Here is a 14485-nt window from a genome sequence, read left to right as displayed (position 1 = left end):
ACACGCACACGACTAGAGACAGCTCCTTCTGTAAAGTGCTATCCAGACAAGCAAGAAGCCCTAACCTTGATCCCCACAACCCCCAAAGACAAGCTGGATGTGGTGGTACACACAATCCTAGAACTAAAGAGGGAAAGACTGAGGTTCTCTAGGGTTCACTGACCAGCCAGACTAGCCTAATTCTAAGTCCAAGGACCCAGTGAGAAACCTCATGAAAACACAAAGCTGACTGCTTTCATTGGGAACAGAATTCACAAGTGCATGCATCCACATACACATGTATGCACACACACGTACACACGTTTTCACACACATGTACACACACACATACACACACAAACGGACACACACATTGATACCCACACACACCTAACTTAATGACTACATCTAACTTAAGTAGTTAAACACGTTGACATAAGTCTGTAATCATTTTACTTACTCAAACTAAAAATAATCTCATTTGCTCAAAGACGAGAAGCATGATTCGTTATCTCCACAATAAACAACACACTTAGTACTTTCAGTATCAAGTGGGAGAAATATAAGTGACACACTTTCAGAAGCAGACTGAAGGGTAAAAATATTGTTGTCCCAGAGAAACAATTATGAGACAAAGCAATCTCAGGTGGCAGTGGAGCACGCCTTTAATCCCAGCACTCGGGAGGTAGAGGATGTCTTGAGTTCGAGGCTGGCCTGGTCTACAGAGCGAGACAACAATTTAAACATTGCCGATAAAGGGACATCCAAATTCACACAGCATTTAGCTCAGTACGTTTTAGATGCCTAGTTTGTGCCATGAACTTTTCTCATTATTGAAGAAGCTTTTGGTTTTGTTCTTTGTATATTTAAAAACTGGCAGGCACAGCAGGGGTTCAAATAAAGTGAAAGAGTAACCATAGAGCAAGAATGCTGCAAGCAGCAAAGACTCAAGGAAGGCAGAGCCAGGCAGAAAATAAGATCAAACCACAGTGGATAATGGCAATTTTCCAGTTATAATCAAAATTTAACTTAAATGTTCAAATGTTAAGAACAAAATAAAGACGGCACGGAGAGAACACTGTTAAAATAGGTTTTGTTTCAATGAAGCATTAACTTCAGGTGTGGCAGGGGAGAGTGGGAAAGAAAACACAGCATGGGTGCTCAGAAGAGGAACTGAGGGAGGAAGAGTGATCCCAAGGCTATTAGGGCACCAGTTTTCACAGCTCTGTGATTTGGAGCAGCATTCAGTAACCAAACAGAAGAGGCAAAGGTGGAACGCTCGGAGGATGCGTGGATGCTCGGCTGAGAAGGTTTGCCAAGTGGAAAATGGAAGAAAAAGAGCACAAGAAATAAAGATCTGGAGAGACAGAGATTGAAGCTGTCTGCTGGGTCTTGCTTGGGTGGTGAGTGGAAGGAAAGAAGGTTTGGAAGCACTGGTCTTGGAGGGAAGGACACAGTGTAGGCAGTCCTTTGTTTCATGATTCCCAAGCTGAGTGGTCAACGACCAGTGATCAACATACAATGAAGAAGAATGTCAGTGCAGAGATTGTGTCTGCCCAAGCAAGACAGTCTATACACTTTAAGCAGTTCTTGTTCTGAGAAGAGATGTGGATGAAGAACACAGCCCTTCAGATTTCCAGATGAGAAAGGTAAACAAGGAAGATGGCAGTGGCCCTGCTGGGTAGGTGGGGCCTTGTAAACTCAAGGAAAAATAAAGTAAAACAACATAGATCAACTCATTTCATTTCCCATGCCTCTTCCCAGGGAACTGAGCTGACTTGCACTGTAAATTCATGATAACCCACTCAAATAGTGTCCTCTCAACATAGACCATGCTATGTGTCTTCTCTAACCATTCAGAATTTCAAACGTTTTCCAATTTATTAAAACTCTAGCAGGAAAATTAAAATTCCAAAAATGCCTTCAAGTTGACATGCCTGATTGTGTCTTGTGCTTGCCTTTTATTTACAGGGAATGTTCCCCCTTGTGAAAGGCAAACAGTATCTGTATGTCATAGTTTTAAAAATCAGTACCATATAAATGAAGACCACATGAGAATAGGAAGAAGCAAAGTGCTAGAGAGGCCCACAGAAATCCATAAAGATACCCCCACAACAGACTGCTGGCAATGGTCGAGATACAGCCCGAACTGACCTACTCTGGTGATGGGATGGCCAAACACCCTAATTGTCATGCTAGAAACCTCATCCAACTACTGAGGGATCTGGATGCAGAGATCCATGGCTAGGCCCGGGTGGATCTCTGGGAGTCCAATTAGCGAGAATGAGGAGGGTTTATATGAGCGAGAATTGTTGAGACCAAGGTTGGATAAAGCACAGGGACAAATAGCCAAACGAATGGAAACACATGAACTATGAACCAATGGCTGAGGGGTCACCAACTGGATCAGGCCCTCTGAATGGGTGAGACAGTTGATTGGCTTGATCTGTTTGGGAGGCGTCCAGGCAGTGGGACCAGGTCCTGTGCTCATTGCATGAGTTAGCTGTTTGAAACCTGGGGCCTATGCAGGATTGCTTGGCTCAGCCTGGGAGGAGGGGGCTGGACCTACCTGGACTGAGTCTACCAGGTTGGTCTCAGTCCGCGGGGAAGGCTTTGCCCTGGAGGAGATGGGAATGGGGGGTGGGCTGGGGGGAAGGTGAGGTGGGCGGGAGGGGGGAGAATAAGGGAATCCGTGGCTGATATGTAGAACTGAATTGTATTGCAAAATAAAAAAAAAAAAAAAATCAGTACCATAACCCTAGACATCCATTAAATGTCCTTCTCTTCTAAATGGTTTCCTTCATGCTCATCCGAACATGGCTATGTAAATATACTACAAATGATTCCATTTCAGGAAGATAAGAGTTTCTGCAAACCCACTTATTCTCAAGAAACAGTTCTATCTTTCTTCAAACTTTCATGGATAGACTTTTGGAATGAGTCATGTTGCTTCTCTCTCCTGAACTCCTACTCACTCAGCACATTTCATCTGGGCTTTGATTTCCACCCCATGACTTTACACCTTTAGATCAGCAGGAAACTCCCTGTGTTCAAATCTGACTGATATTTTTTCAGTCCTCTCTCACTTAACACTCAGTAACATCTAACAAAAGCAATCACTTTGCTATTAGTATAGGACATTGTTACCTGGCCTTTAATGCCATTCATTTCTGGTGTGGTTTTTCATCTCTGTGACAACACATTTTCACTCTTTGTAAGATAGTCTATTACAAAGATATTAAAATGTATCTAATTTTTTCTTAGTATTATCTTTATTCATTTTGTTTCCCAGATATCCTGATCTATGCCAAATGTTTCAATTACCAACCACATAAACAAATGAATTTCTCTTTTGCGGTTTGCTATTCTCATCTCTTTGTTCATTATAGGTCACTGTTCACTAAAGAGGTATGCTTGCCTAAATGTTGGAAATTTATTTTATTATGCTGGTATTCATAGAGAATAAGAGAAAAATGATCACTAGATATTTCTTTATAAGTGCCCTTGTCCTTTTTTGAATGAACTCATAATCTCTCCTCAAGACTCAACTCAGATTATAATAATCTGATTAATGTATTAGTCTTCTCTCTCCACGACTCTATACTACAGGTGCCTACACACATTACTTCACACAGCTTGAACTCTTCTGATTTCTGCACCCATGTGTCTCCTTCTACATCCCTATTTAGGAGCTCCATAGTGTCAAGGTCAGGTTATAGTTATAAGTATTTTTTTCCAGAACCATCTATTCTGACGTACGGTAGGTGCTAAAATACTTTAAATGAATAATTGAATGCTAATAGATCAATACTTCCTAACTGTGTTCTAATTTTCAAAGGCATTTTAATGTATGTTCCCAGAATGAGATATTCTGTGATTAAACAACCACTGGGGAAGTTTCTTTTCAAATCTCTAATACATACTGTATCTGAAGAACTGTTTCAATGTGCCTTTGGTATATTCTGATCAACGTGGTGCTGCTAGGAAATGAAAATCACACCAAATGTAACAGATACTTGGTTTTATTTAACACTGTCACTGGTGTTCAGAATCAAAAGCCACTGGTTAAATCATAGAATAATATATTAGTCAAATTTAAGATATTTTCTTTCTAAGTAACCTTATGCAGATACAATCTCTATGTTAAGTATCTAACTTTCCACCAAGTAGGCATCCAGGCAGCTTGGATGAAAGCCACATCAATAGATACAAGACAAGATTTCCAACTGAAGATCAAACCACTGTTTTCAGAGTGTCTGTGGGTTTGTATAGAGCACATTCCAAACCAGAGACTTTGCCAGGGCTTCTCACCTTCCTAATGCTGCGACCTCTTAATACAGCTCCTCCTGTTATGGTGACCCCCAAGCACAGAATTATTTGCACTGCTTCTTTATAAGTGTAATTTTTCTACTGTTATGAATTTAATGTAAATATCTGTGTTTTCTGATGGTTTTAGGTGAACCTTGTGAAATGGTTGTTCTATCCCAAAGTGGTCATGACTCACAGGTTGAGGAACACCGCTTTAAACAAATAGTAACAGTTGTCCTCTGAATGGTTTTTATGCTGAGCCTTCGTTAACAGGTGACAGGCAGGAACCTCTATTTCGCAAAGAGAAAGTTCTAACATATGCTGCGACAAACAACCTTATGTAACAATAGAACACCCATCCCGATATTCAGCTCTCTTATTAAGAACAACATGATAGCAAAGTGACTCATCAGCTTGTGTGCTTTTTCTTGATTCTAGTAATTTGGGACAAGTGTGGGGAAGTCACAGTTGTTAATGTGCAGCCCAGAATGACAAACGAGAGAAGTTACTAAGCAACATTAAGTACTTGTATTTTTCTATTCTTTCAGAGCTGCCCAAAGCTGAATAATTCTATAATATAAAGGAAAAAGAAAAGGTAATGTGGGAGTCATGTTTTGAACTGAATGAAAATGTTGTGCTCAACAATTCTGAGAATATGATTAACCCTGAATGCATCAGCCTTAGTCTAATGACTACGTCAGGTTAGGCATGACCCCTTGAACTCACTGTTACCTCCCATTATTACTGGAAGCTACACACAGTAGAGTTGAAAGGGAAGACAACACAATGGACTGGGGCAAGTGGTACTGAGGGCATGAGGCTAAGGGTTCTTGCGACCAGGTCTTCCCGTGGACGCGGCTCCCCCCACTGTCAGTATCAGCTCTTGGTTTCCATCAAAGCAAGACTGTAGGAGCAAATTGTGTACTTGGCTCATTACTCGATATGTTTCCTTGAGCCCTCCCCAGTCACTGCAGTGAGGGTAACTTTGAACACTCTAGTGATTTCTCAGATTTCCTGACTCATCCTTTGCTGACCCTAGCAGGATGCTTCACAAAGGAAATCTATCAACGGCTGAAAAACAGCATCAGATATAGGAGCACGGAGTAAATGTGTCTGTCTCTTGAGGTGACAATCTTAGTAACTTCATTTCCATGACTCTTAATCTTCCCACAAGTAGCTGGCAATTGGTTATGTAATCCAAAATCCACTTGCAGAAAGGCAGGATGAGTGAGAATTCTCCAGCTCTACTTTCATTAGCCAGCAAAAAGGGGAGTCTTGGTGAAAAGCCAAGGAAACAACACTTCCTTATGTTCTCTGTGTCAGCAAAACAAGTGGCTGAAAAAACCACAAACTCATCTTTTCTGCTTCAGGTTTTGTCTTCAGGTCAAGGATTCTGTGATGGTTTCCCATAGGACACGCCATTCCTTCTAGTTCATATAACTCAAAGGCTGTCTACTAGGCAGTAAAAGATTTCCTCACACAAGAGATACACATAGAAAAAACAGCAGGTGAATCAACATAGAGGAAAACAGAATGCTATCTGTATTGCTCTATGTTGATTAGTATAAATGGATATTATGACATTGTTTTCAGACTTCTAAAAAAAAATGAAAGACTTCTCATTATGGTTTCAGAAATGGTGTAAAAAAGTTAAAATCTCTGAGGTTTAATTGTGTCACTTACTCCTCTTGGGGAGTTTACAATTCATTTCTGATTTATCTATATTAGCAGTAACCTCTTTTTAAACAATTCAAGAAAATCCTTTTTGGTAAAATAATAATGAAGACAATCTAGAAAAAAAGCTTAAGATAATAAACAACTTTACAAGTATCAGTAAGTGATTTCATTACTATAAAACAAAAATAAGGACTGTCTACATTTAGAGTCCCTTTAGAACTTTTTCCTCATATCTGAAATAATATATCTGAAATAAGGTTCCAAATCATCTGGGACTAGAAGTAGCTAATGTGTGTGTGTGTGTGTGTGTGTGTGTGTGTGTGTGTGTGTGTGTGTATGTGTGTGTGTGTGTGTGTATGAATGTGTGTGTTTGAATGTGTGTGAGGGTGTGCATATGGCATATATGTGCTATAAATATGTGTGGTTTATATGCTTGGCATGGATGTGTGCACATCTGTGTGGGTATGGGGGCCATAAGCTGACTTCGGGTGTCTTCCTCTATAGCTCTCTACCTTTTTATTTTTCAGGTTGTTTTTTTTTTTCTTTCTGAATCTAGAGCTAACTGATTTAGCTAGACAGCCTGGCCAGTGAGCTCCTGGGACCCTATTGTCTCCATTACCCATAGCACTGGGACTACAGAGGCAAAGCACCATGGCTAGCTTGCACGTGGGTTCTGGGGATCCAAACTCAGACCTTGGAGTTGATATAAAAGCACTTTTCCTCCTGAGCCATCTCCACAGTTTCACATTTTTTAATATTTATTATGAATTTTCTTTTTAAAAACGTCATCATACACAATTAAAGCACATATTTATATGAAATTGATTTCATTTTTCATCATGCCTGATGTATAAAAAACCTAAGCCATAACATTTTAAATAATAGACTAAAGTTTAATCAAGTATTAAGGATTTGAGTCCTGGCAGGCATTTTTAATGCAGTTAGAAGCGTTTAATGGTATTTCACAATACATAAGAAGTAAATGAAACAAAATTCAAATTATAGTCTTTGCATATTGAGCAATTTTATGTACGGTTGATTTTTTTCCAAATCATTATCTATATTTCTATCTCATCATGAACAATCAAAATGTGGAATTATCTAAAGGCAAAGAAAATAAATTATAAAGCAAAGTCCAGCTGCTTTGCTAGGGGGAGCATCATACTGTGATTACTCAGTTAATGAAACTCTAAAGATATTTAAATAGCTAACACACTTTTCTTCCCACTTGTCCTCCCACTGATTAAAATTCTTATGTGATAACTGATTTATGGGGATTAGACAAGAATAATATTAAATGATTTGACCTCAGAAGGTACTGTTCAATAAGCCTTCTGTTTGAAAAGTCACATGCTATGGCCAATTCACATCATTATGGAATTTAAATATGTAAAGAAAAGCTTACAATAACCTCATTAAAAGTAGAACTAAATTGTCCCAAGAACTGAACACATTTCTTTGGAAGACAGATTGAAGGCTGATTTTTCCCTCTGTTAACTATAGTTTCTTCTTTGGTGATACTGAAGAATGCAAAGTCTGCTTGTAGAATGACTGAACCATAGGTAGTCATGCTTAAATTAAAACCGTGTAAGGTGTTTTTCTTTAATAAGAAGAAGATATAAAACAATATCATCGCTTTGTTTTTGGCTGGGGATGTAGCTCAACAGTAGATTGCTTGCTTACTCTCCAAGAAGCCTTGGGTTTCATTCCTAGCACCAAATCATGCCAGATGTGGTAGCACACACATATAATGCCAATATGCAGAAAGTGGGGTGAGGAATATTGAACATTTAATGTCATCTTCAGCTACATAATGAGTTTGAGACCAACTTGGGTTATTTGAGAACCTGTCTCCAAATAAATGAATTATAACATGCTACTATCATATTACTACCATGAATTGTTTTACAACTTCAAACTACTAACATTTTATACTTCTCTTATTATGAAATTTGTTTTTATTTTCTGTCTAAAGATAACTTAATTCTGCAAATCCAGAAATTAGATATTAATGAATATTCGTATCATGTGTTTTGGTAATAATACATGCATTTTTCATATTAAAGTTATCCCCTCCATAAAAATACATAATAAGAAATCGTAATGTCCTTGAATTAAAAGCTTTCTAAGTGGAGACAAGAAACAGAGAATTCCACAACTAACTTCAAATAACACATAAAGTCAAAATACAGTCATACAGAAAATACCATGGAAACTAACCTTCAAGCTACTTGTACAAATTGTACATAAAAAATGAATTTTTTGCTTTGATATGACTCCCATCCCCCAAGATATAATACTGATGCCTAGAAATATCCCCCCAAAAATATGAAACACACTTTAGATCCCAAGAATTTTGCAAAATAGATTCACAGTCTAAAATATAGAGGGTAGTAAACATGTTTTGAATGATTTTATAGCATTTTTATGAGTTCTACCTATCCCAATATTACGCTGGCTCAAGACTTTACAGCTAGCTTTTGAATTATAATTCTTTGATTTGTTGAGAAGGGCATTGATTCTAATTATTATAGAAGTGGGTCTCCCTGTTATTCAAGGGGTTGGATTCAGTTGATTAGATCAAGTGCTGACTATTCTCCAAAACTCTGTTCTGCAAAGCACTGATGTTTCAGTAGTAGGCCTTGTCTCCGGTCCTCAACACAGAAACTGGAAAATGCTCACCTTTACCAGTGAGGAAAGGACAAGTTGGAGTAATCTCACATACTGTGGAGCCAGTGGTTAGAATCCAGACAAAATCTCCAGGAGAAGTTTCAAGCACAAAGATTCGTCTTGAAGGGAAACACTTCAGTGTGTGGGAAAGCCAAGAGGAGCTTGAGTATCAAGAAATAAATTGCAGACAGAGGAGCAAATGTAAGCAGAAACAAAAGAGGTTAGGAATGGTGTAAACTCTGCCAGGTTATACTAAGCCCAGGCAGTTAGTGAGCTTGCAGCTTTTTGTTTAACAGCATGGTTTCCAGAGCTAGACTGTCTAGATTAAAGACTCTGATCTACATCTACCAATTTGTGACTGTAAAAATGTCACTTGACCCTGTCATCCTTCAGTTTTCTCCTTTATATAATGGGAAGGAAGAATATGGGTAAGATTGTCAAGTTAAGGGTATTGTCAAGATTAAATGTGTGATACTTGTAAAAGCACCGTCATGTAGTAAGCACACCATACACTCCGCTGGCATTGTCTTTAAGTCATAAGAGGGTGAAAACCAATGTGCAAGGAAGCCAACGTTAATAATTATTTAAAAGTCAACTGTCAACACTCAGCGTCCACCCTCAAGTAGAAATGTTACAAATGACAAAAGAATGAATCGGGACCAAGAATATATGTTTGCAAACCTCCTTCATTACACATGGGTGTGAGAACAGCTCTGTAGCATGGACCCTGTTTATAGAGCACATGCTTACATTTTCCGATTTTAAGTTAATAGCTTTTGGTCCCTGTATTTAGAGTGATTGGTTGATTGGCGGCTGCCAGTCAAAAATAACTGAGTCAAGAACACTGTGTTTGGAATTTACAATGCAATGCAAACTTCCTGTTAAAAGACAAGTCCTTCATTTCAAGTTGTTGACTCAGATAACCCTTAAAGAAAAATAAAATTCTGCTGTTTAAATTCAGCATGCTAAGAAAGACCAATCCTAAAATATTGTTTGGCTCTAAGCCTATAACATTTTCATTTTATTCTTGTTGGTGTTTGTATTCATTGACAAGAAGATAAGTGGCATTAACCAGGTTAGGCTCGTTCACACCTGACCATTTTGGTCTAATCCTCGCTAGTTAAAGATGATCTGCAGCTTTCATGGCAATTTTTCAGGAAATGATTAGGCAAAAACCAGCAGTATTTCCATGCACTGTTTTATCTCATCATCTGGACCTTCCCCATCATATTCCTTTATCTTTTTTCTCTTTTAAAAAAATACATAAGGATTGCCCAAAGGTAAGCCCAATCTAATTTTATAATTAAACTTTATAGGAGATGTTTGAGTCTCTGCTTTGTCCTTGACTTTGAAGGTCTCTACCCCAAACTCAGCCCAAGAACTCATATCTCCACATCTCACAGAACAAAACAGGTACACATATTTTTACAGCAGCCTCCTGGGGAGTACTTCCTTCTTGGAACTTTCAAATTATTTCCTCCCTCATTAGCCCCATCATCTTTTTTCCTGGCACCAAGCCCAGTTTCATTTCTACAGTTTGTAAAGCCAGGAACTGAAATGGTGGCTATGCCAAGTTTTGGGGTCAATTGAGATTCCAATTTTCGTCATTCCTATCTCGAGTATAAAGAGAACAAGGGAATATCTCTTACCTAGAATGATTTCTCAAGTAAGTCCAAATAACAGTGCCCACAAAAATGATGCACTTAGGCGCCTGATCCACAGCAGAGTTCTTTCCTCATAGAACAGGTAACCAAGTGATTAGGAATGTGAGTCGCACCAGGGAGGCTATCCCAGCCTACCATTGCCAGCTGTATTTTCTTCCACATATTCTCTTTTTAAGTTCAGTATTGGGTCATATTTATCTTAAATGGTAGCACATATCTTCCGCCTATAGCTTTTGAACCATATATAAGACAACATATTCAAAGTGCTTTATTTGCAGTTACTGAATTTGTAGTAATTGTCAATTGCCCTTTCTTTACATGGTAAGAAACTGTACTTGGTAATAATGCAAGAAGCTTTCAAGTACTTGAATCTACTTCCTTCTAATATCCAATGATGAACAAGTACACAGAACTCTTCCTTGAGGTTAAATTTCATGTCAACATTTCATGATAGAAAAAATTCTATAGAAAGGGGAACAATCTTCTTCTTAGCTCTGCCTGGAGCTTCCTGTGTGCAGAGGTGCTCTCGGCTAGAGGTATGACTCCTAAGGGAATTCTGTCGCTGTTGTGCATATACAAATACAGCTCGGATCTTGAAGCTAGCCAGGAAAGGATAATATTAGAATGGCTTCTCTAGCCATGCATGACCTCAGTCATTATTAGCAGGCAGATTTAGACTCAGAGAACAGCTACTAACTTTGAGATTTCTGACTCCGGCTATTTCTTCCAACAGCGTTCTCAGGAAAGCATGAGTCACAAGCTCCTTGCCTACTTCAGACACTGTCCCAACAAATCGCACTAATGCTTTAAACATTAAAATAATTTCGCTGCAAAGTAATTTTGACAATCCTCTTCCCAGGTACAGTACCTCCTCTTCTTGCAGTATGACAACACCCTGAAGTATGAAGGAAACACATTGCTATGACTCGGCTCTAATAAGCTCCTGTCTTTGAAGAACTCTTGATACATGGCTGCAAGTTCTTAGCTTGGTTTTCCTTCAGTTGGCTGAATGTCTAACTCCAAGCACTCAGTGTCTTTAGAGTAATATGGAACTGCTTGGAAACTCAGAGCAGCATATTAATTTGTGTGTGGATGTTTCTTCCCCCCTCCCTTCTCTGTTTGTCTCTGTCTCTCTCTCTTTCTGTCTCTCTGTCTCTCTCTCTTTCTGTCTCTCTGTCTCTCTTTCTCTCTCTCTCTCATTGCTGTGTAAAATGTTTACCCGCCTTTACTTGAAAACACATTCCCTGGATCACATGTTACTCACTAATTCACAGAGTTACATTTAGGGATTATGCATGAAAAAATTTTATAGGCAGAATGGTTGCCTAAAATAATTGGTTATTCCAACAACAAAAATGCCACATTACTAAGTGAACCCTTATATCTAGAGATTTCTGAGGTGAGTGGATGATTAAACAAAACAACTCTGGTTACTCCTTGGCTTATCTTATTTGGAAATAGATTGGATGGTTTAGGCTGAGTCAGAAAATTGTAAACTAAAATGGCAGGATAGCTGCAGCCCTGGATTTCCTCTTTTCTTGTGATAGAGGGTTTCAGAGTTACATTCATTTCACAGCAATTACTAATCTTAATGCCGTCTCTTTCTCATTTTTAGACAGGGTCTCACTTCATAATCTGAAACTCCCTGTGTAACTCTGCCTGGCCTCAAATTTATGACAATCCTCCTGTTTCAGAACTGGGTAGGATAACAGGTGCAAGTCATGTCTGGCCACAGAATTTGCCTCAAAAGTTTGAAATGACTTTGACCTATAAAAAAAAAAACCCCATGATAGTGTAAGTGCAAGTGTCTATTTGAAGATCCTGGAGTCCCGGAGCCTGTTTTAGGAAACTTCTGCTGTAACTATAATTGTTCCTGGAGTAAAGTATAGTGAAACAGTCATTTCTCCAGTGATCCTCCAACTAAGTGTAACACATCCATTCTAATTAAGAGATTCTTTTATTTCTCCTTTCTGTTTGTTTCTGTCATTTGAAAAATTGGGGTTGGTTTTCCATGAGAGTGAAACTGGCCAGATAATCCCACTGTTTTAAGTTAATTATTTCTAGTTTCCCTTTTAGAAAAGATCTTTAGTATCCTGCCAACATTTTGTTTATTTGGTAATTTGCTTTACAATGGGCTAGCCCTTGCTGACCTATTTTTAAGATTTGGTTATCTGCAGTTTGAACAAACAGGCTGGAGTTGTTTTTGAAAGTTCTTTAGCCTTCATTTTCTTCTTCCAGTGAACATAGTCCTGCTAAGTAGCTAAGTACAATGACATCTATGTGAAAATCATCCCTTGGAAATCACGAAGATTTCAAATCATACTAGCCAGGCAGTGGGGATAATTGTAGCAATAAGAACCTGGGAGACTCCACCCCACCCACTGGGAAGAATTTGAATGTTTATCATATCATCAGTGTCGCTCAGACTGTCACCACGAAGCTAGCTATAGATCAAGTTCACGTTTAATTTTAATATTGTAAAAGTAAATAAAAGACATGCTTGCTTTGTTTGCTTGTTTGTTGACAAATCAGAAAATGAATCTGGAATGAAATTCAGGACAAACGGGGCATTTAAAAATCGAAGCCGGCTTCTGTGGTTCCTCTCCATCCACCCCCACAGGCAACCTGCCATCTCATCAGTAACTTTCAGGGGATCACACTCACTCGCCAGTCTCCTTGCCTGTAATCACAATTAACTGAGCACTTTGCCCAGACTCACCTAACATGAGGTTCCCTGCCGCAGATAACAGTAAGGCGACTAATAACTAGCACATGCTTTCAGATTTGCATGGAGAAGCCGAAGCTCTCTGCTTCCCTAACTTTCCTCGCCATTTCTTCTCGGCTTCCCTTCCCCCGCACCACATACCCAGAGGCCACTCAAACTGCCAACCAACCGTGCTGAGTTGAACTTACTGCAGCGTGATGCAGGCGAAGGCTAGGCGCATCTCGGAAGCGAGAGCGACAGCTTTTCCGGAGAGGAACTGGGACCAGCCAGCTCTCAGGATCCTTTCCAATTCACACGCACTCTGCTCAGTCAGAAGGCTCCCACACAGCCCGGCTTCCCCCAAGAGCGGAGCTTCAAGAACTCTGCTCAGAGCATCCTCCTCCCCGCTGCCACCCGCTTCCAGAACACACGGCCCGTTGGAACTAGTGACTGAAAGATGGAAGTCTTCTTCCAGGCAATGTCACGGGCTGCCTGCAACCCACCACTCCCAGATCATTTGCAACTCAAAAACAGCGGAGGCTGAGAGCTGTAGGCTTCCGGAGCCTGAAAGTCAATTTTGGCATCTCCTCTTCCCCACATCTCACTCCTCCCACTTCACCCTCCTCTGCCGAGGCCACCTCCAGTCCTCTGGTCTTTCGCACAGGCTAGGTATTGCAAAGGCTTGTTTCCTTATGCAAACCACTAGGCATCAGGAATGAAACTGAATTTGTCAGAGAGGAAATACCTGTTGTCCGTGCCTAAGGCTCTTCTCTCATCTCTCTTGGTCCAGGATTTGTGTGAGAACGCGTCGATTCGGGAAGTGTGTGCAATGTGTGTGTGTGGTGGTGAGGCGGCGGTCTGCGTGGCTGCAAGCTACAGCCCTGCCTGGCTGCTGAGGCTGCTGTTGCTAGTATAGCGGTTGGAGCACAGGGAAATAAGAGAGGGAGACAGGGCTTTCCAGCTGTTTAACTGCTGGCTGAGTTATGATCAGACGGTGGGGGAGACAATGCAGGCGTTAGTAGCTGTTATTGAGACTTCTAGCTGGATTGTCTGCAATTGCTGTCATTTAGTGTACATTTTTTCCCTCCACCAGAAATCTGATGCCTCTCTCCCCTCTCCTTATTACTCAAGTGTATACTCTGGCTTCTTGGTGATTGCCCACTCCCCTCATCCATTTAATACTCTCTGTTGCTTCATTCCTGCTTGGTGACTGAGAGCAAGTGAATGGAAGATGAATGAGGATCAACTACAAAGGCAGGTGATGAAGAAGGAAAATGGTATGCAATTGTAACCAATCAGGACACAGATAATGTGCTAAAAGCAATGTATTGGGTAATAAAAAATATATATAGCATCTAGTTACACGATCCAATGTGTGCAAAACCTGCTAGCAATTAAGGTGCATGTTCACTTCCTCCAATGAGGGTTACACTGATGAATGTGTTGTGATGGTTCTCAGCCTCCTCACAGGATATCCACTGTG

At 39.9% G+C, this 14485-nt stretch overlaps 1 protein-coding gene across 4 annotated transcripts in view; it reads right to left on the bottom strand.

Annotated features, from left to right (window-relative positions):
• Positions 1–13576, bottom strand: part of Dgkb (diacylglycerol kinase beta) — a 713645-nt gene extending 700069 nt beyond the window's left edge. For 2 of the 4 annotated variants that reach the window (XM_052738363.1, XM_052738367.1), the window contains exon 1: positions 13212–13574. The gene's annotated coding sequence lies outside the window, so the exon portion shown is untranslated. Of the gene's footprint in view, positions 1–13211 lie in introns of all 4 variants that reach the window. The other 2 variants (XM_052738362.1, XM_052738366.1) reach the window with 2 other exon arrangements.
• Between the last annotated feature and the right edge of the window lie 909 nt (positions 13577–14485).

Source organism: Peromyscus californicus, unplaced genomic scaffold, assembly GCF_007827085.1.
Source record: "Peromyscus californicus insignis strain IS unplaced genomic scaffold, ASM782708v3 Scaffold_15__1_contigs__length_86483966, whole genome shotgun sequence".
Classification (NCBI taxonomy): Eukaryota; Metazoa; Chordata; class Mammalia; order Rodentia; family Cricetidae; genus Peromyscus; species Peromyscus californicus.
Note: the sequence above shows the minus strand (reverse complement) of the source record. Positions and strands in the feature narration are given on the sequence as shown.